The sequence below is a fragment of the Patella vulgata genome, chromosome 1 (assembly GCF_932274485.2).
Source record: "Patella vulgata chromosome 1, xgPatVulg1.2, whole genome shotgun sequence".
NCBI lineage: Eukaryota > Metazoa > Mollusca > Gastropoda > Patellidae > Patella > Patella vulgata.
This window is the reverse complement of record NC_065879.2, coordinates 95,182,030-95,209,813: the sequence shown is the minus strand read 5'-3', so window position 1 is coordinate 95,209,813 and position 27,784 is coordinate 95,182,030. Positions and strand designations below refer to the sequence as shown.

Here is a 27,784-nt window from a genome sequence, read left to right as displayed (position 1 = left end):
ACGAAGATCGATTGTAACTTAAAATGCAATTTTAATAGATTTAAGTTAAAATTGCTTTCGCTCGGGCAGTGCACAATTCCGGCGAGGGCACTTAGGATGTAAGCATACACGCTTCAGAACTGAAAACTGTTGCCAGGTTGAACTAACCGTTACAATATCAATGAGGAGAGTTTCATACGTTGTAACAATGCCTGTACATGGTCAGACAGTCATAGAGAGGTGAAATAAATAAGTTTATTGCATGTTAATTCGTTTTGAAATGTATCAGTTGGTTGGCCTTGACCTTGGCATTTGATTTACTCGCAGGCGTCAATGGAAATAATACTTATCGATAAACTAAATCGCTTGAATTTCGTAGTTTTATCACAGAGTTCTGTGGTTTTATGGTATTTTCGTTAACAGAAACTAATAAGAAATTGTCACAAACATGTGATATTTCTGACTCAAACGATTAATCTAGACTAAAGTATTGTCGATTTTTAAAAGTATTTAATAACTTTTAAACTAATACACGAAATAACCAATGTTCCGACGCCTAGATTTGAAATATCAGTCCCATGGACCCTTTTAATAATAATTTGAAAATGCCACACTCCTTATTGGATAATGCCTATATATCTTACTAAATTAAAATGATTTTTTCCCAATATAAAATACCCTTGGCTCCTATATATATCATCATAACCCCAAAACCATAGATACTTATTTGCATATGGCGTATCTAGTATTATAGGACTGACGGGGTTCCGATTCCCCGGTTGTACGTGACAGGGAGTAGGGTCGCCCGTCCAACCTCGTGCGTTTTCTCCTCCGGGTCCCCCCGGTTTCCTCCCACTACTAAAGACTCCTACGCGCAATCGAATTATTCAAATAAAATTGAACCATGTGTTAGTCCCGAAATGACCAAGTATGTATCTAGTGGACGTTGAAAATAGTATAATTTATACTTGAATCATATGGTAATATATAAAATAGCAACAAAGAGTTTTGTTTACTGGGGTGTTTTTGGGGGGTTTTTATGTTCTTTTGGAGCGTCATCTAATTGCTTATATTGCCTTACAATACAATAAACGCATGGGCCGCGACTATATTTCCCATGTAATGAAACGAAATTGAATGAAAATTATTTTTATGAATGATAGTATGTTTAAATTATATAACCGGGGCCATTGGCAATATTATCATTATTCCAAATATATCTATATGTCGCAATAGATCTCACAACGTAGCTCTAATCAATGTTTGTTAAAGTCGTGATTTTAAGTTAGGAGAGGGTGGCGGCTGTCCTAAGGTAAAATTGATTTTAGTTAAAAATGTCCCTAAAATAGTTTTGTGAAACGCCACTATTTTAAGATACAATTTTAACTTACAGTATTATTTTAGTGGATTTTATCTAAAATGCTTAAAATCGTTTTGTGAAAAGCATCTATCTTAAGTTAGGATGGAATTTTAGTTTTAGACGATTTTAAGGAGATTTAAGTTTTTTGTGAAACAGGGCCCTGGTTTTAACATAGACGTGAGACTTCTAGGACGCTAGGACGTAGATTTTCTATACTGATCCCTGGGTTAAGAGACTCCCTATTGCGAGGGTTGCGATTAGTTAACTGAACAGTCGATCCTTATTTCAACCCCATCTCACTTCCGTTGCATCTATGACAGATTAAGTAATAAAATAAGCGACGGAATAGAATTTTTTCACACTCTTTTCTTGTGTCCCTTATCAATCAAATAATTCACTGGTATCAGTTAAGATCAGTTAAAACAAATTATTGACATGCAAGATACGCCCACATTTTGCAAGAAATGGATGGGGAAGAGATAAAATCAATAGGGCTCATCCCCTCATTCAAGATCTTTTGATCCTTAACCTATTTGTTAAGTTTCATCAGAATGGGACAACAAATGTGGCCCTCTTGGGGGACCTACAAAATTCATACATATTTCAAATTTTGCATAAAACGCAGGGGCTATTGCTCTAGAATGGAAGGGCTGGTGAGTATCAAAGTCGATCTCATCCAAGAACTTTTGATCCTTAACACATAGTTTAAGTTTCATCCCATTAATCGGACAAAAAATATCACCGCAAGAAGGTCCACAAACCTTGTTCATATTTCACATTTTGCGTTAAAAGGCAGGGATCCAATGCTCACCGGGAGTTTGGATGGCCGAATGGTTAGCGCGTGCCCGCTGTATCATAAGGTATGTCAATGAGTCAACAGGCGTTGTTTCGATTCCCCGGTTGTACGTCAGTAGGGTCGCCTGTCCAACCTCATTGGTTTTCTCCGGATCCTCCAGTTTCCTCCCACTGCTGCGCGCAAGCGAATTATTGAAATAAAATTGAACAGAAATGACATGGTTTGTGTCGACTGGACATTAAACCCCATTTCTCTCCCTCTCTCTAAAGCGCACCAAAATTGAACTCATCCAAAAGCTAGTGATAATCGTTTTAAGTTTCATCTAATCGGATAAAAATTGTGACCTCTAGGTGGTCTACAACTTGAGCATTACATGCTTTTATACTATTTGCTTAAAGGAGACCGGCCATTTGACTGATCGTTTCCAGATTTTCCGGTGTGTTTTCCAGTGATGCAGGACGGAGGTTCTGACAAGGACAGCTGTCTAGTCGTTCCATATCGAATTTAGAAGATGTCACCATCCTTCCAATACTCGGCGGTTGTTTATAACTGATAATACATTTTGTTGTTCGAAGAATGTTCTTCATTTTTTGAGCATCTCTCTAGAATCAACCTATTAGCCTCCACAAAATCCATTGGTCTAGTATAACTTGGATTAAAAACAAGCATTATATATATAGAGGCATTATATTTAAACATATTTGACGTAATAAACATATATTTCAATAACATATTTACACTTATTTCAATACATACAACAATTAAATATTTCAAATGCATGGAACATTATTAATAGTATTATATATGTTTTATAATCATCCATGGTCAAAACAAGTGAATATCACTGAATATCTCCATTATTGAAATGAAATGAAGTGGAATGGAGTTTAAAATCCTGTAAACAAATAGATGCTTTTACATATATTTACTGAAAGTAATATTCGGGACGCCATCTAATTATCATCAAGATAGTAATAGTAATTAAAGACAGGCCATTGTCTGAAAGTTTTAGCTTTGATGAACATAAATCGCCATAAACTTCTAACTGTAGCAATCACTGTCATGATATATATTTGAATAACATATTTACACTTATATCTATACATAGAATAATTAAATATATATATATATATATATATATATATATATATATATATATATATATATATGTATATCCCGTTATGTGCAATAATATATTTACATCTTTATCTGTGATAATTTAATCCCTTTCTCCCTTCTTGTTTTGTTTACTGTGTGACCTAGTTTATACCTGCTTGTCTGCTACAGCTTGCGGGTGTTAGTGTGTGTAGTCGAAGTCACGTAATCTCGTGTTGTACAGTGTGTCGGGCGCAGACGACCTGTTTTACAACCAAGGCTACAAACCTTTAAAGACAGTGTAAAAATGTTTCAAACTTGGTATTAATTCGGAAGTATTATCCTCGTATTATCCTAGTATCGAAAAATACTAGGTTCTGAGAGCAGCGGACGAGATTTACAAATTAACGCTATTTAAACTACCTTGTTGTTCGGTTGTCTTCTCCACGCCCACTTTTCGCGTGAATGAGATAAATTTTGACCACGTGATCTAAACTCCTCCCAAAACACCTAGCTGTTGTTGACGAAAGCCACACAAGTCGTAAAAGAAGGCTAATAGCCTCAAACTATCCCCCTGGATTTCTTTTTTCGACGAAAAAAAGATTTTTACAGGGGATAAACCCGATAAATTATTCTATTTACTAATTATTTGTTTTATAAATATCAAATGGGATGACATTTTATTTTTCGTATTTATGCTATCTTAAATATAAATATAATAGCCTATGACACAAGGTTACCATTATTTTGAGTTAGGGGTTAGGTTGGTTAGGGTTAGGGTCTTTTGTTAAATATTTTGAAATTTATAATCGACTGCCATATATTTATTAATATTTTATTACATAACAATGTCAGTCATAGTGTAAAGCAGAACTTTCTAGCAGACGATCGTACACGCTACCTCAATATTTATTACTTGCCTCTGTGCTTCAGTCGGAGTGTCACGTGACCCATTTTACGCTAGAGTAACTTTATTCACTTCGGTGTTTACACGAATACCTTTATGTCACGTGTCCTGTGCTGTTAAGCTCCGCCCAAGTGTGATCGTGACAAGTGTGATCGTGAACGACCTAATTATTGGAATCAGTATGTAAAACTTTCTAAATCTAAAGCCGAGTGTTCTCTTTTGTCACTCTTCATTCTATTTTCCTAATAAATCTAACATGTAAACCTTTTTGAATAGAATATGCTCGGAATTTCCTTATTTATTACAACTGTAATTGTAGCGGTTCTCTTTGTGTGTCAGTGATACAAGTCTTCTGTATCCAGACCTTTTTTGAATACGTCAATACCTTTATTCTTGGTTATCAAATAATCACCACAAATTAACATTGTAATTGGCTATTGTAAATCTTTTCAGTAGATTTTCTCTTCAATTTATGAAGTTAATAAAATTTTCTTGATCACACTATTTTCCTTTAAGCTTAAAGTCACCAAAAATATCCACATTTGAATCTTTTATAAATACTCTCTGAATTTAAAGCCTATTTTCCTCATTGACACTGTTCATTTTATACTAACAAATCTAATAATGGAATCTTACCTATGTAAACCTGTTTCAGTACAAAATACTTGAAAATTCTTGATGTAATGCACCTTTCTTGCTTACACTACCATTTTTTAATGTGAAAGTTACCAGTTATAGGAAAATATGAAACATTAAGAAAAATCATCCACATTGATACTGTATACTAACAAATTTAACATGCAATTTCTATCTATGGAAATATGTTGGACTAAATATCTCCGAGAATGCCTACCTAATTGCTTCTGTCATGCTAACACTTTTCTGATCTATGTTTCAAGACGCTAAATATACTAATAATTAAACCATTAGATAATATTTTCAAAGTTTAAAGCCGCTATCTCCACTAACTAAAAAATCAAATCTGGGATTTTGTTTGTTTTTCTTCTTTTTCTCAGAAAGTATTTATGTAAATGATTCCTTCTTGCTTACATTACTTGCAACATTATGAATGCCACTGCTTAGATTTATCAAATATCTTTCCATTGACATTGTGTTATCAGTCTTTAAACACAGGCAATGTTTTTAACTGTACATAACTTATTGTACTTTATGCTATTGTTCAAATAGCCAACTCAATTAATATAATACTAAAAATAATCAAAAATACCTGTTTTTAATATCATAATGTATTTTGTGCCTGGAATTAATTATATATGGAATTTATATGAGTTTTGGAAATACTGTTTTTATGTAATGTATATACTTATTATTCTGTGAATAAATATTTTACAAGAAAAAAAAAAGCAGCCGGCTCGCTAGCCTGCAGGTCGGGTGTTCGATATTTCCCTCACAGGGCAACATCAGGACATAACATAACAATATTAACAATAACGATAACGTAATACTAAGAAACGTCGTCATAGCGACATTATGTACAGTAATCCGGGAAGAAGTTAATAGTTGGACACGACTGGTCAATTTCCTTTTGCATTGAGTTTTGCTCCAAACATTTTAATGAAGCAAAGCTCTTTGGTTTCAAGCAAAGTCGTGTCTTCAAAATTCAGTTTATAGATGGGGCTGACTTTAAAGCAACCCTTCCCACGTTCATGCAAACGTTTGCTCACGGGTATCATTCTATTTTCTGGAATTTTGATGTGAGAGCGATGACGATTAATTCTGCGACTTAGTTGTTGGTCAGTCTTTCCAATATATCATTCACCGCATCCAGCACACACCATCATGTAGACCACATTCTTTGAATGACAATTCATGTTTTGCCTAATTGTAAATGTTTTAGTTGGGGAGATGGTACCTTCGATTATAGCCTCACACAATTTACATATATTGTCGCCGCACTTTGAAACACATGGTGGAGTTGATTTAGTTTCTGTGTCCATATCGAATTTAGAAGATGTCAACATCCTTCTAATACTTGGCGGTTGTTTATAACTGATAATACATTTTGTTGTTCGAAGGATATTCTTCATTTTTTGGGCATCTCTCTAGAATCAACCTATTAGCCTCCACAAAATCCATTGGTCTAGTATAACTTGGATTAAAAACAAGCATGATATATATAGAGGCATTATATTTAAATATATTTGACGTAATAAACATATATTTCAATAACATATTTACACTTATATCAATACATACAACAATTAAATATTTCAAATGCATGGAACATTATTAATAGTATTATATATGTTTTATAATCATCCATGGTCAAAACAAGTGAATATCACTGAATATCTCCATTATTGAAATGAAATGAAGTGGAATGGAGTTTAAAATCCTGTAAACAACTAGATGCTTTTACATATATTTACTAAAAGTAATATTCGGGCCGTCATCTGCTAATTATCGTCAAGATAGTTATTAAAGACAGGCCATTGTCTGAAAATTTTAGCTTTGATGAACATAAATCGCCTTAAACTTCTAACTGTAGCAATCACTGTCATCTATCTATATATATATTTGTGACTGTCGTTTGTCTGTCTGTCTGTCTGTCTGTTCGGGGTTGGCGGCTACACTAGGTCTGCCCCGAGTCTGAAATTTGGGGTATAGGGGTAGCTCGGACCGGGGAGTAACATAGGCCAGGTGGCGTTAGTCTACCACTTCCGAATTCGGAGTTATGACCCCCGAGCGAAGCCGGGTATCCTGCTAGTGATATATATTTGAATAACATATTTATACTTATATCGATACATAGAACAATTAAATATATATATAATTGTTTAAATATATATATGTACACCCCGTTATGTGCAATAATATATTTAAATCTTTATCTTTGATAATTTAATCCCTTTCTCCCTTCATGTTTTGTTTACTGTGTGTGACCTAGTTTGTACCTGCTTGTCTACGACAGCTTGCGGATGTTGGGGTGTGTGTGTGTGTGTGTGTGAAGAGTCGAAGTCACGTGATCTCGTGCTGTACCGTCTGTCTGAAGCAGACGGTCTGTTTTACAACCTAGGCTACAAACCTTTAAAGACAGTGTAAAAATGTTTCAAACTTGGTATTAATTAGGAAGTATAATCCTCGTATCATCCTATTATCGGAAAATACTGGGTTCTTAGAGCAGCGGACGAGATTTACAAATTAACGCTATTTAAACTACCTTGTTGTTCGGTTGTCTTCTCCACGCCCACTTTTCGCGAGAATGAAATAAATTTTGACCACGTGATCTAAACTCCTCCCAAAACACCTCGCTGTTGTTGGCGAAACCCACACAAGTCGCAAAAGAAGGCTAATAGCCTCAAACTATCCCCACTCTGTGCTATCCCCCTGGATTTCTTTTTTCCTCTTTTGGACGAAAAAAAAGATTCATTACAGGGGATAAACCCGATAAATTATTCTATTTACTAATTATTTGTTTTATAAATATTAAAAGGGATGACATTTTATTTTTCGTATTTATGCTATCTTAAATATAAATATAATAGCCTATTATGACACAAGGTTGTCATTATTTTGTTAAATATTTTGAAATTTATAATCGACTGCCATCTGCCATATATTTATTAATATTTTATTACATAACAATGTCAGTCATAGTGATCGTACACGCTACTTCAATATTTATTACTTGCCTCTGTGATTCAATCGGAGTGTCACGTGACCCATTTTACGCTAGAGTAACTTTATTTACTACGGTGTTTACATGTCACGTGTCCTGTGCTGTTAAGCTCCGCCCAAGTGTGATCGTAAACGACCTAATTCATGGAATCATTAAGTAAAACTTTCTAAATCTAAAGCCTAGTGTTCTCTTTTGTCACTCTTCACTCTATTTTTCTAATAAATCTAACATGTAAACCTTTTTGAATAGAATATGAAACATTAAGAAAAATCATCCAAATTTAAAGCCATTTTTTTTACATTGATACTGTATATACTAACAAATTTAACATGCAATTTCTATCTATGGAAATATGTTGGACTAAATATCTCCGAGAATGCCTACCTAATTGCTTCTGTCATGCTTACACTTTTCTGATCTATGTTTCAAGACGTTAAATATACTAATAATTAAACCTTTAGATAATATTTTCAAAGTTTAAAGCCGCTATCTCCACTAACTAAAATTCGAATCTGGGATTTTGTTTGTTTTTCTTCTTTGTCTCAGAAAGTACTTATGTAAATGATTGTGACAATATTGGTTCTTAAATCGGGTTCTTGGATGACAACACTGGTATATACATCTAATAATAGTTTTATTCTGCTTCTTACAATATTAGGTACAAACATCGTGATGTAAACGACCGTAGAACTAACTATATGGAAGGAGTCATGACTTAATTAGCTTGGCTTAGCATGAGTGTGCTAACTCCAGAAGCTGTCGTCTCGTACCGTCTCGTGCCAAGGCGCCCATGGCCTTCGCTCAGTCCTGGCCGGACCTAACTCCTAGCCCTGCCTGGACCTCTCTCGTATCCATTAGGTACCTTGATCTAGGCACCCGCCTAGCATGGCCTCCTGGACCCGCCTGAAGATTCGTTTCTGTTCTGAGTTTATAAACGTATTCGAGACAAAGGAGCTCATTAGACACCTGTCTAATGTATCAAGCATCATATGAAGGTTTAACATTCAATATAGTTTATCAGACAAAGAAAGTTAGATAAGACATGCCAACAACAAGTTATAGTTACGCAATGACATAAGGAATACTACCAAGATCTCCAGCCGGGTATTGATAGCGACAGGTTTATGTTACAATCACTAATACGTATTTTAATATGGCAGGACGCCTCTATGACATAAGTCATTATGTTATATACCTCTCTTTGTTTGAATAAAGTTATGAATTATATGAAATAACTTTTAAAGACTATTACAAAATTAGATACCTATGGAGTCGATAATTACTACTCTTATAAAGATATAAACAACAATAATAATAATGAAAAAATATATAAAAACAAACAACACTCGTAAAATGTCGTATACAAAAATGTCTATAAACAAAAAGAAAAGGTAAATGAAACACACACGAATTTAAAAGTTATATATACATGTAAAATGTCATAATATCCAAAAATGAAAGGGTCAATGAAAAACACACGAACTTGAAAGTTATATACACACAATCGGTCACACACGCGAGTCAATGAAAAAAAAAAAAAAACGAGATCCTGGAATCACAAACACAGACTACTCTTATTATTCACATAAATGGTGGAATCGCGAACACAAACTACTGTAATTATCTTCTTAGACCGATTATTTGGTGGAATCGCGAACACAAACTACTGCACTGTCGTAGCCAACTGTAGGGGTGGGGTACATATGATGCCCTTCCTCGTTCCAGTAATGTTGAGGGGTCAGAATATTCCCTGCTCCGTTTAGTTCAGCTCTTCTTATTGACCGGTAGTCTTTTCATTTTCCATACCGTCTGGCAAAACGGCGTGTTATGACATGTGCATATGAAGAGTATTAACTGCCACCCGTGCCGAAGTTTTATCATCTGCTTATCATATATATCATGGAGTGAACTTAATTAATAGTTAATCAAATTAGCAAGTGGAACAGATTTGACTTTAGATATCGATCTAACGATATTTACAGTATTATTTACATGGATACAATTGAAATTAGGGAGTCATATTGTTTTATCTCAAGAATATGAATAATCTGAACACATTTAACCAATCTTAAAATAAGATATTTTTGAAAGAACTTATCAAAATTAATAACGGTTTATCTCTATAATTTTTAAAGACAACACAAAACAAGACAATACGTTCGCTCCTAATTCTGAGCACGACCCTCTCCTGGGGTTAAACCAATCCCACCTGACTGGGGTTTCACATAAACCTTTTCCCGTAACATATCGGGACCTCCCAATCTATATTATTGGGGTATCACAAAATAAAAATAATAAAAAATCCCTCCCGTACATATCGGGTCATCCCATTAACATTTGGGGTACTACGTTAAACACGAATAAAATCTTTCCCGTAAATATCGGGCCATCCCATTAACACTTGGGGTAATATACACGTATAGACAAAACAAATAAAAAACCTTAGAGATAAACGCGGTAATACTGTGTGAATGTTATTGGGTTAAATTTCAAATTACGATACTGTTAACCCAATTCGAGTTAAACAATCACAAAACATTTTACTTTTCGATATTAACCTATTAATACTAATTTTAAATGCCAAAATATGTGTTCAAAACAAACAATTATAATTTATAATCTTTTAAAAACAACATGACCCATTGTAAAACAAACAATATATATACAATTTTGTTTTAGTCATTTTCCTACAAATAGTTAAGGACTGTTCCACTACTAGCTTGAACGTTATATTAAATTAAGTAACTACACCATGATATTTAATAAAGCGTGGTGATAAACTGCTGATTTCCCAGTTAAATTATAATACATTATAGCACAATGTCATTATTAACCGTCGCCATGGTAGGATTTAGAAAAAGAATTACCTGTGAATACTAAAATCTGTGGCCTGTGGTCGTCTAGTGGTATAAGACTTCAAGCGTTATCCTGGTCACGGCACCAATTAATATGTGACAATATTGGTTCTTAAATCGGGTTCTTGGATGACAACACTGGTATATACATCTAATAATAGTTTTATTCTGCTTCTTACAATATTAGGTACAAACATCGTGATGTAAACGACCGTAGAACTAACTATATGGAAGGAGTCATGACTTAATTAGCTTGGCTTAGCATGAGTGTGCTAACTCCAGAAGCTGTCGTCTCGTACCGTCTCGTGCCAAGGCGCCCATGGCCTTCGCTCAGTCCTGGCCGGACCTAACTCCTAGCCCTGCCTGGACCTCTCTCGTATCCATTAGGTACCTTGATCTAGGCACCCGCCTAGCATGGCCTCCTGGACCCGCCTGAAGATTCGTTTCTGTTCTGAGTTTATAAACGTATTCGAGACAAAGGAGCTCATTAGACACCTGTCTAATGTATCAAGCATCATATGAAGGTTTAACATTCAATATAGTTTATCAGACAAAGAAAGTTAGATAAGACACGCCAACAACAAGTTATAGTTACGCAATGACATAAGGAATACTACCAAGATCTCCAGCCGGGTATTGATAGCGACAGGTTTATGTTACAATCACTAATACGTATTTTAATATGGCAGGACGCCTCTATGACATAAGTCATTATGTTATATGATTCCTTCTTGCTTACATTACTTGCAACATTATGAATGCCACTGCTTAGATTTATCAAATATCTTTCCATTGTGTTATCAGTCTTTAAACACAGGCAATGTTTTTAACTGTACATAACTTATTGTACTTTATGCTATTGTTCAAATAGCCAACTCAATTAATATAATACTAAAAATAATCAAAAATACCTGTTTTTAATATCATAATGTATTTTTGCCTGGAATTAATTATATATGGAATGTATATGAATTTTGGAAATACTGTTTTTATGTAATGTATATACTTATTATTCTGTGAATAAATATTTTACAAGAAAAAAAAAAGAAGCTGGCTCGCTAGCCTGCAGGTCGGGTGTTCGATCCCTGCATTGGGCGAGAATGTTTATCCAGATTTTCCGGGGTGGTTTCCAGTGATGCAGGACGGAGGGTCTGACGAGGACAGCTGTCTAGTCATTTGGATGGTACGAAAAACCAAGTTCCCCTGACGCATTGGCGTGCACGTAAAAGATCCCTCGACAGTTGGAATTCGACATAAGAGTAGTGCCGCTGTCCGGGCAAAATTTCCCCCATAGCACACTGTATGGCGCATGTCCATCTTCATTAACCTAGTTCGGAGCATTGTGACAAAGTGATTTATATTTCTCACCAAATTCAACAGTATCATTTAGGTACATAGAACTTAATGAACTCAGCTAGTTTTAACATAAATCACTTTGTCACAGCATTTCATTTCATCAACGGGTATCTCTTTGACAGCTGACACTGTCTACTATACAATGTCCATAAGCGTACAGGGAAATTTTTGACTGGGGGGGGGGGGGCGGTGGTGGTTGGTGCCCAAAAAATGTAGTTAGGTTCTTAGTATGTTACATAATAATAATAAATTCGCTGTTAAATTGGACACATTCAAGAAGACAATATTTTTTTTATACAACTTTTACAAAGTACAATTGTGTGCCCAAATTTTCCCAGCATTTGGTGCCCAAAATGGGGGCCCCCCCCCCCCCCAGCTCGTACGCCTATGACAATGTCTGTATCAGACGTGGAGTATCGGGACTTCGATGTTGAATGGCATATAATTTGAACCTTCTGATTTAAATATACTTTCCCAGAAAAGTATTTATCGGGTGGTTATTTCCAATAAAAGTATGGCAATGTTGGTATATATCGAAAGTAGAAATATCCAATCTTACTAGAAAAATACTGGATTCCCTGAAAAGCACTCATGGAATGTATACAGGACAAAAATGTAAGGGTTCCCCTAATCGACAACCTGACGATTAGGGATGTCTGCTCGAGTGACATCAAAGCTTGCACGAGAAGATCCCAGTATTAGTCAGCGTTTGATGTATGTGTTGATAAAATTGATGGTTAGCTTAAGCGTACAACAGTATCTGATATAAAAAAAACGCGGAAAAAGACGTGGCCAGTGGATAATCCGTGAATTTAATTAGGCTTCGATATTTGTGATAAATAATCAGCGATTAAGGACACCATCGTCTTGTATATGCAATGAATTCTCCCCCGCCTTCGATACTGCTAGGTACTGTGACACGTGACTCAAACATGCCCTCTTTTAATTGATTTTTTTTATAGCAAGGGTATTCCCTCACAAATTCAATGTTTTGAAAAAGATGTGAAGCAAAATTTGGATAGATTAATTAGTTTGAATATGTTTTTAGTCCAAGTAACTTTAAATGGAACTACATGTATCTCATCTTTGATTTGGAGTTAGTCCACAAATGATACATAAATTATTCTAGTTTTTGGTATATTTATATTATAATTCCGCCTTCAACCTGGATATCGAAATGTCATTTTGTTTTTACAGATCTTCACAAGGAACACTTCCTTCTTGCAATTCCTACATTGCCTTATTCAAGTTCAATCAAACAACGCACTTCGAGGAATATAAAAGGTACACACACCCACACACAACTGTATGCATTTATTATATAGGAACAAATGACAGCTTGAAATGCAAAGTTATAAGAGTTATATTCACTAAAGTATAGATGGGGTTAAGTCCCTTTAATTCTATATTCACTTTTATACTGGCATGATTGGACTTTAATTAATATGTATTGTATTACCACAGATAAGAACAAAATAATTATTGTGCTATTTCTGTTTTAAACACAATCTATTCTATAAATATTTATTAAGTACAATATAAATTACCTGATTTGAAAACAAGCCTGAGTTAATAGCAAATCATCCCCCGATAGAAATTATTTACAGAAAATATAAATACATTGTTTAAAATTATAATCTTAAATTATATACTGGTATAAAATTACTCTCAATAAATTAATCAAAATATTAAATTAGATACAGTAAAACTGAGTTAATATCCTAATCAAAATATTATATTAGATACAGTAAAACTGAGTTAATATCCAGAACGGATTTATTAGTGTAGATTGTTCTTCGTAGTCTATTTACATTTCTATAATAAATTATATTGTATATCCGGTTTACGGAATTTTTCCAAGAACATGTTTTTACTCTTTGCTCTCCAATGTATTACAAATTGTATCACAGCTTCTTAATATCTGCTTCTTAGAAGTAAATATGAGCGGTACCGGACATTGTTGTTCTTTACGTAGAAATCTGATAAAGATATGAATAACATCTGTAAAGAAACTAACACGTCATCGTTTCCACATCATGTTCTTATCAGCTATAAGAACATGAGTCAGTGGCAATAAGATTAGTTTACAAGCAGAATAACTGATGTTTAAAACAGACTCTCGACGTCTAACATTTAAAAAGTTCCACGCATCAGCCAGTATGGATATTAGATTAGCCGTTCTCGTTGTCTTGGCAACCTTGTGTGGAGAAGGTAAGTTGGTATTTTAAATTTGTATATTTAACTTTAAATGGAATGGATTTGGATTTCTGGTCAATCAAAAATATATTAAAGAGACTATATAGCCTTTCGTTGATTTTCGGTGATGTAAAAATAATTTTCGATTTTACTATGTTGTTAAACTCGGCGTGTACAAATGAGATGGGTTTGAGACAAATATCTGCCTATCCATAGAAATGAAATGTGTCGTCGTGCTTTTCTGTACCATCCGGGCTAATGAAGACGGATACGTACGAAGTATTGTGCGGGGGGGGGGGGGGGGGTACCCAGACAGCGATGCTACGGCCAAAGCTTACGTCAAATTCCAACTGTCAAGGGATCTTTTACGTGCTCATAAACGAACCATTGGAAGGTGGAATATAGGTACAAACGCCGTTGTTAGGACATGACGTTAAACCAGTTCCTATTACTTGCAATGATTTCATGGATTAACAAAAGAGAGATCAGATTGAAAGTGAAAGTTGTTATATATAATAGCGTAGGCCTATTGAAAATGTTCGTCAGGGCAGTGGAATTGTGTCTAGATCACTGGAATTAACCGGATATTTCATAGCGTATCGTCATCACATGTGTTTTGGCCATTTTGAGTTTACAACCTATATATTTTCATTAAAGATGAGCGGGGCCACAACAAATCGTTTTCCAACTAAACCGTCTCTCACCAGTACACCCAAGAGGCTTGACAAAGTCGATTGTAGGAAAAGAAATTAACAGTCCGTCAATATGGCTAAAATATGGTGATTTCAATTTCCATTGCATAAGCGCCATGGTGATTTCAATTTCCATTGCTCAAGCGCAATGGGGATTTCAATTTCCATTGCTTAAGCGCCATCGTTTCAGCTTATTCATTTTCAAAAAAACAAGTAGAAATAGCCGTTTTTATACGAATCCACTGCTCAGGCATCCACATTTATGATATCTTTAGTTCATTTTACAAAACTGATTTAATCAAATGTGTTTTGGAGACATTCTGTAGATATACATCCATTAAATCTGCTTTTTTTAGATTCAAGTTTGAATATCGAAAAACGAGTAGCTCGTTTTTCGACATTCGCCAACATAAAAAAAAAGAGCATTTTCTAAGTGAATCCACTGCTGAGACCTCCTCATTTATGGTATCTTTAGCTCGTTTTCTCAGACATCCTCATTTATGATATATTTAGTTCGTTTTAGAAAACGTATTTAATCAATTGTGTTTTGGAGACATTCTCTAAATATGCATCCATAAAATTTGCTACTCGTTTTTCGATATTCAAACTTGAATCTTAAAAAAGTAGATTTAATGGTTGTACATCTACAGAATGTCTCCAAAACACATTTGATTAAATCAGTTTTGTAAAATGAACTAAAGATATCATAAATGTGGATGCCTGAGCAGTGGATTCGTATAAAAACGGCTATTTCTACTTGTTTTTTTGATATTGGCGAATCTCGAAAAACGACATTCGCCAATATCAAAAAAACAAGGAGAAAGAGCTTTTGTTATGTGAATTCACTGCTCGGGCATCCTCATTTATGATATCTTTAGTTCATTTTAGAATACTTATTTAATCAAATATTTTTTGAAGACATTCTGTATATATACATCCATTAAATCTGCTTTTTTAGATTCAAGTTTGAATATCGAAAAACGAGCTAGTTGTTTTTCGATATTCACCAATATCGAAAAACGAAAATCGAGCTAACTTCATACTGCCTGCTAATTACTGGTAGTAATGATATGCCCCTGTAGTTCTTAACACTGTTCCTTCGTCCTTTTTTATATATATAGGACATATCATCGCAGTACCCCATTCTGCTGGAAATGTGCTTAAATCGAAAATTTTATTAAAGATTACATTAAGAATTGGGACATATGTCGGATATAAACCTTCTCTCCCGCGGATGGATATGATAGAGAACACTTGGGCTTCGGGTAGGTAAATATCCTATACGACAAATATTATTATTATTTTTCTGAACACGAACCACTACCTCCTCCCGGGACAGTACTACCATCTCCATATTTCAGTACGTGATCCTAGTTATTTCACATCTCTACATATGATGGGTATTGCGCACGACGCGGGGAATACTTACATTTTAAAAACTATACCCCCACATTTTAAACTGATCACACAATGAGTCAAACTTGTCAACAATTTTTATTAATAATTTGTGTATTTATACATAGCTACAATCAGGGGCCATAATCCAAGATATAAACACTTATTTTTTAAGTTTAATCAAAATTAGATAAAAAAAAAATTGTGACCACTAGATGGTCCACAACCTTGATATTATGTACTTGCGTACTCAACCATCATAATGGTTGTTACGGCAGAATGCCGTTTCCCTTCTTATTTAGTCCTAGTCTGTAATTTGAACGTACCGTAATCCAAATCCGAGTTTCATACTCAACCGGTATTAGCGAGCGCCATTGGCATTGATGTGCAGAAAAACGGCATGTGTATTCGAGACCATGCATTTCTAACGCCTGTTACCCTCTCACAAGTTGTAAGTTTACTTGAGAATTATGTAAAAGTGTAAACAGATATCGCAGATCATTTCCATATTATTTTTATTCACTGTCAATTCATAATTCTGTCAAATTTAACGATTTACTTTTTCGGGTGTTTTTTCCCCACGCAAAACCGATATTGCTTGTCACGTGAGTGCAATTTCCTCGTCTGCTACATGTAACCATAGAACTAAATACACACACTGATCCGCAGTCAATATTCGCTTGGCCGCTACAGTCACTGATAAGGATGACATCGATGCGACTTAATGACTACAAAATATTAACTTTTTTCTTTCGACAAATTAAATTCTGAGACATTTTTTTTTAGTATTAGAAAAATAAATAAAGGTGTTTGAAGTATATCTTGATAAAAAAATATTCCATATTTAGCGTAAAAAGGTACAGAAAATAGTACGCGGAGGCGTGAAATGGGTAAAACGATATAATTTTGCCCGTACCAGTTCATATTACCCGTACCAGTTCATATTACTACGTTTGATGTAAACAACGCACGTGTGACCATCAATTTGACGTTTTTTTCTGTTTGTTTACTCTGAATTCTTTCAGAAGTACATTTTTTACCATCTAATCTGATTGACCTGCTCGTGTTTGTTTTAAAACAACAAAAACAAGCCACAGAAGTAATCTTTTTTGACGTTATCGATGCCATCTTGCTTTGTTGGTAAACATTGTGATGTGACGTCACCCTTAGAACTACAGCGGTCTGACCTTTTAAAGGTCAGTCATCTTGGACAGAGACAAAAGACGGATGTCGCATTAGGTCTGTAAAACAGATTGCTAAATACACTGGAACGCCAACGAGCGTCTACTTCCGGTAAAATTTTTGGCTGTGTGACGTGCTTCGAAAAAGTGCACGGTTTACTTCCGGTATCTTGTTATTATCACGTAATTTTGTTAGCCTGATAATGTTGAAAGCAAGCGAGTGAATTGGATTAAATATTTTTTCATTTGTGCTTCACTTCAAACAAATGTTGTGATCTTCGCTCATCATTTATTATTGATATAAAAAAAAATGTCATAAATAATGCAACAGGGTGTCAGGGAGAGTTGTAAAATGACGAAGAACTGGAAGCGACGACGTCGACTGGCTGCCAGCACAGTACAATTTACAAACTGCGCACTGTCTTTATAAACAGGTATGTTGAAAATTCACTAATGTCATTAGGCCTATAATTCATACAATCAAGTCATCGTTAATTTTTGAGAAAACATAAATGAATCGATTTACAAAAAAATAATGTAATGACTGGTTTAAGTCGGGGACGGAATTACGTACCAAACCCTTTTGTTTACTATAGACTTATAGAGGCCTGTCAGGAATGTGAATGAATTTCAAAAAGTTGATTTAGTAATATTTCAGTGAGCACAACCATACTTCTAATTTTACAATATTGGGAAACTAATAAAATAAAAGTACACAATAATGAATACTGGTATTTTGTTTTTAAATTTAAATTATTTGATCTAATTCAAAGAAAAATGTACAAATGGAATTTTCCTTTTGAATATTATTTCTTGATTCTTTGTAAAAAAATTCACATGATAATCAAGAAGAAAAGGATATCAGATTTGTGTCATTGAAGGAGTGGATTTGTATATAAATTAAGGCCTTGTTTGAGTAAAATTAAAAGAGCTATCAAGTGAATAATGCTGATTGAAGAAAGTTTTTCTTGTGCCAATTCCCATGGCATTACCTGAAATCAGTCGTACTTTCTTGGTATTGAGTCTGATTTGAATATAAACCCATCTGTAAAGTCATAATCTGTAAAATCTGACGCCAACTGCCTTTTTAATTTATGCATAAATTATATTAGTATAACTAAAACTGCATTTCTCTTTATTCAACTGTAAAATTTATTTGTAATTTGTAGACACAGAAATCACTGAAGAAACTCTATTTTATGTTCAAACATACTACTACTACTACTACTAATAATTAATATGTATTTTTTTTTTTTCAGAGCAATAATACAAAAGCCATTGTATTTAATTTTATGAAGAACTTTCATTTGATGTGAACAAGGAATTTCTAGCATGGAAGAAGGACAATAAAATATAATTCCTAAATAACCACCCGCACTGAGTGTTGATTCATCCTTAAATCCTAACTTTAAAATAGTTGTTGCACTGAATGAAAAGCAGGTTGTTATGCGAGTGCCTGAAAGACTTTGAAATATATTTCTTGTGAAGAATTGAAATAGACTCGGCTATCAACTGACTGTACATTATACACTTTCAGTTACACATTCTATTTTTTGGAAATAATTTTAATAAATATAATGAATGAAATCATTGGATTATTGTGAATATTTTGAAAATGTACTAGGGATAGAGACTGTCTATCTTGTCCACTCAATGAAATTATGAATTCTCCTCAATGTGTTTAAAGTCAATTTCTATTCAATTCATAAGATATGCAGCTCTTGTGTGTACTGGTACAGGTGTATTCAGTAAACTGTAAAATTTACCCACTCCCTCCTCTATGATTACATAAAACCATTTATTGTAACTTTGACACACGGATCACAATTTACAATAGGGTGAATGAAAATATGTCTTACATTGTTTCCGGCATAAATCTGGTAACTTTTCTCTCTGATCAAATGTGTGAAATTGTCATAAATTTATATAAATTTAAGGTTCAATGTGAATGCAACTATGGTATATTTTCTTGGGCAAATTTTCGAGATCCTAAAAACATTAGCTTCACACAGTGTCACTTCACTATAAGCATAGTTAAGAATAGTAATGTCTTTACATTTTGTGGGTCTCTATTATATTGCAAATACACATATTATAAACGTTTAAATCCACAACTTTTCATATTTCAAATTTATTATTTCCTTTTAATAAAAAAAAAATTATTTCATTCTGATTCACAGTACTTGGTGCCAATCCAAACTTAGTTTTGATATTTAATGCACTCCTTCATGCTTCCATAATACAGTATATGCAATGCTACCTGATGCACCACTGACAAAAGGGGAAAACAGGCAATTTTCTCAACAAACATCTGAATCAAAATCCAAATCTCCTTGATAGTGGGCAAACGCCTTCCTCCCTGTAAATGTCAATTTATTTTAATTTTATAAATCTTCATAACATGCTAAGAGAATTCTGCCTGCATATTTTGACTTAATTTTTGACAGCTGATCACTGTTTTAGAAATAGGTAGGCCTATATAAAAAATGAGCCGTAGTAGGCCTATATTATTTTAATTTTGCAAATCTTCACAAAATGCAATGAAATTTTCTGCCTGCTTATAATGACTTTTTTTTTGACAGTTGATCACCTTTTTTTAGAAATATGTAGGCCTATATTACAAGGCCTAGTAGTATTTTAATTTTACAAATCTTCATAACATGCTCCGAGAATTCTGCCTGCATATTTTGACCTTTTTTTGACAGCTGATCACAGTTTTAGAAATAGGTAGGCCTATATAAAAATGAGGACTAGTAGGCCTATATTATTATAATTTTGCAAATCTTCAAAAAATGCAGTGAAATTTTCTGCCTGCTTATCAAGACTCCTATAGATTTTTTTTTATTGCATTTTCTGTATGAAAATTCTAGAGTTATGTTGTATTACTCGTATAGGAATTAATACTGTAGTATTCCGTAGTTTGGCAATTGGATCACTACAGTTTTCTGTTGGAATAGAATGGGTACTACAGAATTCTATAGACTTTTTTTTATTAATTCTTATTTTGGGAATAAATATAATTGGCCAATGATTTATTCTAAATTGATAAGCTTATTTTTTCTCTCATGAATTAATAATTGCCGCATGATTTGACACCAGCACTTGCCGAACTATACAAGCCAAAGGCTACTTTCAAATACAAATTTAACAGAATTTTATTTTGTATTTCATTGGAATATTTCCAAATTAATATTTATTTTAAGAGAATTCAGCCAACACTTACGTCTAAAATGACATCGATAAACTGGAATTCCAAATACTCCGCCATAGCATCAGGCCTACCCGAAGTAAACATGGCACTTTTATCTTCGCGCATGCGAGGACGAGCATAATTCGCTCTAACGGGCTCGTTGGCGTTCCAGTGTATTTAGTTCTATGATGTAACTTTGTATTCCTTGGTAGGTGATGCATTGCATATTATGAGTTGTTTTAGCGCCAGCAGCACTCTCCAATACTTATTACTTATTGGTTATGTAGAACATATATGTTACAGAGTTTATTGTAAATACATGCATTTGTATTTTTATCTTTTCAATGAAACCGTTCTTCATTTGTTTGTTCTTCGTTCGTTCTTTCATCGTTAGTTGTAACCAGCTGTAATGTATCATTTGTTCAACGTACGTTTCATAGTCATCCAACGTACACAATCATCCAACGTTCATGTATTCATTAACGTAATACCTTCATTGTCATCATGTTGAACGAGTTTATCAAACATGGGTACAGGAATAAACGAATAACGATTGATTTTCTACTTCCTTTTTTATTTTTAACGAACCGTCATTGCAGGGGCAGGTGTAGCGGTTATATATAATATATTTAAAAGGTTTTTAAACAGGATAAAAATTGTGACATCTAAAGAGGCCACACGCTAAAGACGCGATTTTTTGTTCAACTAGGGGGTCATACTCCAGGCAATTACGGTCTGATAAGCGCAAATATCGAAAGGAACCAAGATCATTGGCAATCTGAATGACAGATCCACCCTACCAGCAGAACCAGCTACTATTTAATTTTCGTACGATAGTTACGTACGGAACATTGGGTTATAAGTTATAAAAATATATCTCAAGTTTCATGAAAATCGGTTAAAAATCATACTATCAGGGGCCATAATCCATGAACTTACGATCCGATACATTGCCAATATCACAAGGAACCGCGATCATTGGGAGATAAACCTATATTTCAAGTTTTGTCAAAATTGGATAAAAATTGTGACCAGTAGAGTGTCCACAATCAAATTGTGGGTGGACAGGGGCGACGACAATATATGCCCACATAAAAATGTGGGCGTATAAAAAAGGGAAGCATTTTTGTCATCAACTGATATTTATCAAAAAAAACAATTCCTTTGTTTATTTCTGGCCTAGATTTTTGGCTTGACCTAAGGCACGTGCCTTATATTTGCCGAATAAAGATGAGATTACTAAAGCAGGCACGTTTCATCTCAATGCCTTCTTATTTTATTTACAACAAGGTGGGGGTCTTCTCTAAGTGTGGATCAAGTTCATGAAAACCACAATTTATAGAAACATCATGAACAGTGAACGTACAGTTATGGAGGTTGATATCCAATTGCTAAAGGCCCGGTCCCAGTGGCCGATGGACACAAAACGTATGCAAAAAGGACACAGCGGGCGAGCAAACTTTCGGGCGTGGCTCCATCCGTTTTCATCTGCTCCAGAAATGGACAAAATTGACGAAAATTTGCGAAAACTGAACGGAAAAGAACGAACGTGGGAAGTATGTAGCGGGGATGTTAAAAGGATGTTCATCGGAAGCCTAGCGGATGGAAGTGGATGACAGCTCCGACAAACTCCCGACATCCTTCAATATACCAGATACATCCCAGATACAAACGCTTTGTCCGTTTTGAAAACTTTATATACGAGATGCATACGCTTACATCCTTTCTATTTCCGTGCTACTAACGATGTATAGACGTTCCATGTACCTTATCTTCCCTCCCTCTTTCCGTTTTCAGCTGGAGCGGATGTCAGTTGCGAGGATTCCCAGAGGATGCAGAAAGGATACAGTGGACGTTTAACGGATGATAACGGACATGGAACGTTTGGTGCTCGTATATGTCGCGCATTTACATCGTACACGGCAGAAAGTTCTTCCGTTATAAAAGTTTTGTGCAGCTCAAAACTTTTCGCGCGGATGAAATCGATGTGAACGGATGTTCGATGGATAGAGCGTATGAAACACGTATGCAATGAGTACCTAACGGATGCATGGCGTTTTCAAACAAAGGGCACGTTTTTTCCCCGTTTAACATCCTCTTTGCATCCGTAAGTGCAGTGGGACCGGGCCTTAACAATTTGCCACGATTTAGTGAAAAATTATGGACTGGACCATAGAAATTAAACAAGGTTGAGCTAAGTGTTGTGAACTTACAGTTATGGAGCCTAATACCGTCTGCCACATTTGTATTGTGCGGGCTTCATGTAATACGACACAAAAACTGATAAAGATTTACACACTATTTAAAGTGTTGCCACCTAATCGAATCAACATCTATGCCGACGAGGGGTGGATGATGCGTTGATAAGCATGCCTACACAATCCTAATTAAGTGCCTTGCAAATTCCTTTGCGATTGGAAACATAACAAAAATGGACTGATAGGGTGACTACTTTATGCACTTGAATGTCTTCAATATAATTTCAGGTTCAGGTTCCTTGAATGTGGCACTTAATAAACCAACAAGGCAAAGTTCAACGTACTATGGCGTTTCAGATAAAGTTGTAGATGGTAATACTAATCAGGATTGGTCTGGGGGAAGTTGTACACAGACTGATGACGATAGAGCAACAGAATGGTTGTGTGTCGATCTAAAACAGAGTTTTGATATCAGTAGTGTGAAGATATTTAACATATTAGATGACGGTACGTAAGATTATAACTAAACGGAACTGTAAGATTTGTAAGAGCATAGTAACGACTTTACCTTTTTGAAACTTTGTGCCCGAAAGCAGAATGATATCTGATGATTAAATATTAGAACAATAGTTTGCAATATATCCAGTTCAATAAACACAATTTTTACGTCGTTGTTTTTAGATGTGGAAATGGCGCCACTGAGTGACTGATTGATTGAAAAACAAAGCATTTGTCTCATAAAACATGATATTAAGTTTGTTAAGATTTTGCTCCTGCAATGACGATCCGTTGTAAGTATTTAGGTTACGAAGTGCACGTAACAGATCGATAGTCTTAAATTCCCACCCAATTTATTGGTTACAATATGCCAAGTACTTTAAAAGTGTTAATATTAATAGAGTGGGTTAAACAAATAGTAAATGTGGCAAGAATTTAATTTCTGATTATTTTCAGCATTATCACATTATTGTTACATACATTTCATATTGTTTTTAAATTGATGTTAGATGTGATACAAGCCCCACTGAGTGAGTTACATACAATTTATATTGTTTCCAGATACTGACACAATGATAGAATTTGAGATTGGATTGAGTTCTACTGGTAAATGTGATGAAGCAGGTTTTAGATCAGCTACACCATGTTATAAAGACCACACGTCAAAAGGACAATCTGTATATACCATAGAGAGATGTAATCAACCACCTGTACCATCATTATCGGCTAGATATGTTTTTGTTTCAACACATAAATATTTGACGTTATGTGAAGTACAAATATTCACAGGTAGGTCTATTACTGATTCAACAGTTTGCCAGTTTTGGAATAGGATAAGATAAGCAACAATTAGCAATCTTATTTCCGAGTATGTCATTATAAATGAGGCGCCCCCCGAAATTCTGAGACGCCTCATAATGACTCACACGATCACCACCACAATTTGATTGATGGGGCACCCAAAAACGGCCTAATCTGTGGGGTGTCTTATCCCGGAGGGAGCCCCATAATGACAAGTTTGGTGGAGTGCCTTATAATGACAATATATTATTGCCAGGCCATACATAATGCAGAGTCAGATTGGCGGGGCGCCCATACTGCCGAGTGAGGTTGGTTAGGCGACCACAAATGAATTGGTCGCCCAAAACGGCGTGATAGTCTGGAAAAATTCGCACTCTTAACTCGATTGTGAATTTTCGTTTATCTCTTAAATTATTATAGGTACGTTCAAGTCGTTTTCCTTCCTTCAAATTTAAAGCTCATATCAAATTCATGTTGAAATTGTCTGTCATTTTCAGGTGCATGCCCGATTTTCCAAAATTTTATGGTGGGGGGGACCCTTGAACTTTCGGAGGTGCTCCACGGTACAGTTTACCGTGGACCGTCGAGTGTGTACATCAACGCCCCCAGATGCCTTTGCCCCCCCCCCCCCCAACCCCCTAACAATTTTGGGCTAGCTACGAGCCTGTATCGTTACAATTCACGACAGGGGCATTACCCTCTGGCATTGCTCAAAAACCATCTTGTCAATGCGACTCCTCAAAGCTGTGAACCAATAAAATTCCATTCGAACACCCGATCAACATGAAACTCTCCATCTCTGTAATTCGTCCAAGAAAGGATTTTACACAGTTTGTCTGCCATATATATATATATATATATATATATATATATATATATATATATATATATATATGAATTTATCACTTACAGTGTTATAAACGAATAGGGCTCCTACATAACACCCTTCCGTATTCCCTATAAAATAGCTTTATTATATTAGTAATTATACTAATAATTTTGATATAATTAGTGACATAATCCTTTATATATTATTATTCTTCCTTTACTGAGAGAGTATACATGTTTTAAACTTTATATTTACTCTAGAAAATTGTCCTGATGGATTTTACGGTACCGATTGTAACATTAGATGTCCAGCGAATTGTACAAACAACGTCTGTGAGAAAATGTCAGGATCATGTTCTAATGGCTGTCAAGGAGATCTTTATGGTAAATTCTGTGAGTCTTCATGCAACACCAGATGTAAGAATGGTAAATGTAATGCTAGAACTGGGAAATGCACCGGATGTAAAGATGGTTACTATGGTGATGTGTGTGAAGAATCATGTTCTACCTGTAATGGTCCATGTCGACAATTAGATGGTGTTTGTTTGACTGGATGTAAAGATGGATATTGGGGATGTAATGGTTTGTGTCTACAGACATGTTCCTACTGTAATACAGGAGGCTGTAGAATAGAAGATGGCGTATGTCATAATGGTTGTCAAGTTGGTTTCTGCAATCCGAAATGCTTCAATAGAACAAGTAAGTCGTGTTTCCTGGCCATTCTCTATATAGATCCCTTTTCAGTGGCGATTCTTGTTGGCCTTGAATTATCGAAGTTTTGTTGATTAAGAAGTAGAAGGATATGAGAATTAACAGATAGTTTCCAGTTATTTCTACAGTTGATAGTTACTTTCAATAAATGTGTATTATCAAAGCTTTCACAGTCAGTACTAGCTTGTGACAGAAACATTGTCAGATATTGCTCCACTTGTGATATTAAAACTGTGAACAATACAGTCAGTGAATATTGTTAGTAGAGTTATCTACCTTGCCTCATAATGCATGATATATGAGATTTATTTCCTGAAGGAGTGCAACTCGTTATTGGCTTTAGCTAAAAAGTTCCACTGACCATGCTTAAACCGGGTTGTTATGTGGTTGATTATCCAGTAGAATTTCATCAAACGTTGACAACTGACCCAGATTCTTCGTACGTTGAAGACTAGAATGTTCCAAGTGCCCGAGACTATGTGGGGATGGGTGTATCAAAACTCGAGCGGCGTCTAAAATTATCGTTTCGTATTTGTTCTTAGTTTTTATATTTAATATTACTTGTGTTTGGTTTTCAGGTCCTTGAAATTAACCCGAGCAGGCCATTACCAAGAAATGAGGGAGGTGATAAGAAAATCAACAATGGTGAAAAACGAAGGAAAAATAAACAGCTTTATTGTGAAAATACATGTTTCAGTATTTCAAATAAATTTAATAAGCATATACATGTAAAGTAGAAATTATGGCCCAATTAAAGACTTTGCGACTGGTGGGTATAAAATAGAAGTTGGTTATGAAAATATCCCATGTTTTTGTTTAATTTTTACTGGTTTTTGTTCTTGCATTCAATCAATATGATTATATTTAAAGGGATAATAACACTCTTGCTGGCTTGAAATCTCCAGAAAATATATAATATCTCTATCTAAGTACTAGATGTTTAACTGTCCTACCTGTTGTGTAAATTATCCATTACATCCTATTTTACTTGTCCAGAGGGTTCGAAAATAATTTTAAATCGAAGTTTCATTTGAAAAGGTTTACGTTAGACGTTTCAAACCATTATGTTGAATTTTTCAAAATTTTTAAATAAGGTGTGTTAAGATGAAATTTGTATCATCAATTAATTGAAATATTCTAAAATAGCACAATTTGTTGACCAGAATAAAGATTGGGACATATTATTCAGTTACAACAAGAGTGGTATTGAGCCTTTAAATACTACGACAATTTTCTGCACTTATTGTATATTACTGTGAATACAATTTAAATTTTAAGACTTTTATAACATAAATTAAAACGCTTATCTGAATAAAACTTTAACACAATTCGTCTTGTTTATTTTATTTCCTGTTTGTTATGTTTTGGTGTGAGCTTATACAGGGGAGACCCAGGATTTATACATTTCATTCAATTGTAAGATAATTTCGTTTGATGTGATGAAACTATGGTTTTTAAATCGAAATATACTACACTACCTTAAACACTGGATCAGAGATAGCGAAATGGGGCTTAAGGTCCACTCGTAAAAATCTAGACCATTTTGGGACTGACATATTCAATTTTTTTCAATAATTCGCTTTCGCGTAGGGGTCTTTAGCAGTGGGGGGTGGGCGTAGGACCCGGAGAAAACCCACGACGTTGTACAGGCTACTCTACTCCTTGTCACGTACAACCAGGGAATTGAAACCGCCCTGTCCATCTTCATGATGAATACCCAATCTGTAAGGTTAATAGATCAACGTAAGATAAAAACAAATATACACGCTGAAATCCTAAGGAATTGGGTAGGGGTGTGCACTCCTCGGTGAGAACATATTTGTGGGACTGTAAAGGGAACTAGCCACCGTTTACTCTATCTGGAAACTGGTATTATTCCTTTCTATGAAAGAAGAAAAAGGCATAAACTGCAGACAATATATAAAATTATTAATGGAACGGTTCCAAATTATTTATCCAACCACATTAAATTAAAAACATCTCCATATAATCTTAGAAGTAAACCAGAATTAGATGAAATATTCTGCAGAACATCTCTCTATTACAATTCATTCTTTCCATCAGCTATCCGACTCTGGAACAGCCTAAATCCTTCCATAACAAATG

At 34.8% G+C, this 27,784-nt stretch overlaps 1 long non-coding RNA gene across 1 annotated transcript; it reads left to right on the top strand.

Moving 5' to 3' along the window:
• Positions 1–16,628: 16,628 nt before the first annotated feature.
• Positions 16,629–26,995, top strand: LOC126818915 (uncharacterized). Its single transcript, XR_007679410.2, has 5 exons — positions 16,629–16,722; positions 23,129–23,347; positions 23,900–24,127; positions 25,229–25,666; positions 26,257–26,995. It is a non-coding gene; the product is annotated as an uncharacterized LOC126818915 (long non-coding RNA).
• The last annotated feature ends 789 nt before the right edge of the window (positions 26,996–27,784 follow it).